Raw genomic sequence first — 2,897 nt, 5'->3', positions numbered from 1 at the left:
CAGGTATTTAAAATGTATTTTATTGTAGTGATTGAGGCACTGGTAGGCTTCCAAATTGTTTTCCAATGCATATATAATCAAGGAAACATTGTTTTCAGGTGATACATATATATATGGTGGCCTTGCAGTTTAATCACTGATTCAGGGTGTTTAATCAGATATGATCCTGGCTTCTAATACTGTGCAGTAGCATATTAGCACTGTCCATGCTGTGACATGCTACTGCACGGTGTTATTAGGCTACTGTGCCATTAGCATGTCATGCAGATGCGCCCTGTATCAGCATGCATTCCTCAATAGCATCTGACAAGGACCTCCTTTTCCTAAAAAGGTTATTTAACCCTTCTATTGTTTTGACCCCCCGCCCTTCTCAAAGCTTTGGCACAATAAGGTTTGTAACTTCTTGGAAACAGGATGTAAGATCTCTGAAGCTAACTGTTCCGCCTCATCTTTCATGTATGGGTTGAGTGTCTTTACCTGTGCCCATTCTCTTCTTCCTGTTTGTTCTTCCCACCGTTTCCTCTTAAAATTAGATTGGTGCATTCATGGAAAAAACCCAAATTAATAAACCAGTAGACAGTAATTTGCCCTCACTGGGTAGGTCACATACAGTGATCTTAAAATTACTACATGTAAATGTTTTAGATTAGAGGGTAAATCCATACCTGTCACACGTAGCATGAACAATAAATCACGAAGGATTACATACAGTTGTCCACCTCTAAAATATCTAGAGTGTAAAAGAGCAATCATAGCTCACACTCAGTTAAATAATCAATTAAAAGGGAAGCTGTTTCATCTGCAAACTAATTTATGCATACAACAGAGGAGCAGGGGCTGAGATCAGATATCTTTGACACTACAAAAGAAACAGCAGCGTCAGATAATGTCCATGACACAGCATTAGCAGCAAGTACCAAATCTCAAAGCAGGGACTGATCTGTCAGTTTACGTTAAGGACTGCTACTGCAGCAGAGGCATAAAACCGACAAGCAGTATTTTAGAGTCCTAATAAAAAGCCATGGTGGCAAGCAGTACAGCTTCTGTTGCTATCATGCCTGGGCCAAAAGGAAAATGGAGATTCTTGCATCCTCAGTCACTTGCATGTTATCACTGAAAGCCCAAGTCATAGCTATCAGTAGGGACATACAGAGTTAGTGAGGGGCAATATACAGCACACACCAGTGGTGTCTGATCTTTCGGCCCCGCAGGCCAAATGAATGGAATAGGGTTGTTCTGTGGGTCCAATCTGGTGTGCAGTATTAGCCTGGTGTGTGGTGCCAGCCTCAGGTGCCCAGTTGGGCCTCAGCTCTGGCCCCACACATCAGGTCCTGTACCAGCATGCACGGTCATTCAACTGGCCCACAGGGCTTAGCAGTATGGCAGCAGGAGAGCAGTGGCAGTGTTAATTGCTAATATTCCTCCACCACCAAATTTTCAGACTTGTGGATATTGCTCTGTGGGCTGTATCTGGCCCCCAGGCCAGAGGTTGAGCACCACTGGCCTATACAATACCAAGTTTTATTTCAACATAACATTAAAATACTGTAGCAAAATTATATTTTTACCTTTAAACAAGTTTTAGCATCTGTACTATGTACTACCTCATAAAAGGATGACAAATTAATATTATTAGTCAGAACAAACAAATTAATAATTAATAGTGATACTGTTTATAAATCAGATTAACTAGAAACACCAAAACCAAGGGATTTTTTCAGTGCACTAGAGACAAGAACCAGTGGAGTAAGTAATTGCCCACTTTTAGGCTTTACAAAAGGACCCCAATCAGCATTCATTCTCCAGTCACATTTCATCTGGAGAATATACTCAGTAACATGCCCTGGGTACCACCAGATGTTCTGCAGTCCCTACATATTCCTGGAAATGTTTCTTGGTGAGTTAAAGTGAAAATGTGGGTGACAAATGTACTGGGTTTTTCTCTTTCAGGACCTAATCTGGTATTATTTAAATTGACAGGAAATTTGTCAATGATTGTAAATGAAGTAAAAATGTCTTCCTGGAAATAGAAATTGTACTATACCAGTGTTTCTCAACCAGGGTGCTGCCACGTCCTTTGAAGGTGTCATGAGGTGGGAGGAGATAAGTAAGGTGGGAGAAAATAAGCAGATAACCTAAGCAGATAAGCAGGTTCAGATGTATCCCTGTCTGGATGATCTCCCACCCCTGCTGCCCAACCCCTGTGTTAGGAGGTAAGTGCTGCAATATATAAATTAGTTTTTTGAAATCGGGTGCCACTCAATTTGCAAAAGTTATGGAGGGGTGCCTCAAATCCAGTAAGGTTGAGAACCACTGAACTCTACTGTGAGTTGTCCTGTGTATTACCAAGGCTTTGTGATTTTAAGGTGACCCATGTTGCTGATGTCACAAAAACACACCATAATTAAAAGATAAGAACATAACACTCTGAAAATCAAACATGGACTGAAACAATAAACTGCCCTCTTATATCATGAAAATGTTCCATGACAGAACTAAATACACAAAAAAACCAACAGACTGTAAGTACATTTTTTAGCATAACCAATGTTTGAATTATCCCCTGTATACATACTGGTCTTAAAATCAACAATACAGTGCACATATTCTTCCCCCCAAAAAATCTCTAGATTCTGAGTTTTGTGGTTCTCTGAACTTCATACATACACGTTTTTTAATTCAGACCTTTGTAGAAATGTACTATAACAGGATAACGTTTGTTTTTACTGGCTGCTACTTACGCTGAAGAAATCAAGAGCCATTGTGCTTTTCAGAAGGAGGATTTCCTTAGTAAAATTGCCAGTAAAAAACAATCAGACATTTGGATAGCTTTATTTGGCTACAAGTATGGCAAACTCAGAGTGGTAGGAGCTATACAACAGAAAAGAAAATTAAAT

The sequence above is a fragment of the Crocodylus siamensis genome, chromosome 6, assembly GCF_052110815.1.
Source record: "Crocodylus siamensis isolate JL-2025a chromosome 6, ASM5211081v1, whole genome shotgun sequence".
In the NCBI taxonomy this organism is placed as follows: domain Eukaryota; kingdom Metazoa; phylum Chordata; order Crocodylia; family Crocodylidae; genus Crocodylus; species Crocodylus siamensis.
The sequence above is the reverse complement of the archived record's forward strand: the minus strand, read 5'-3'. Positions refer to the sequence as shown.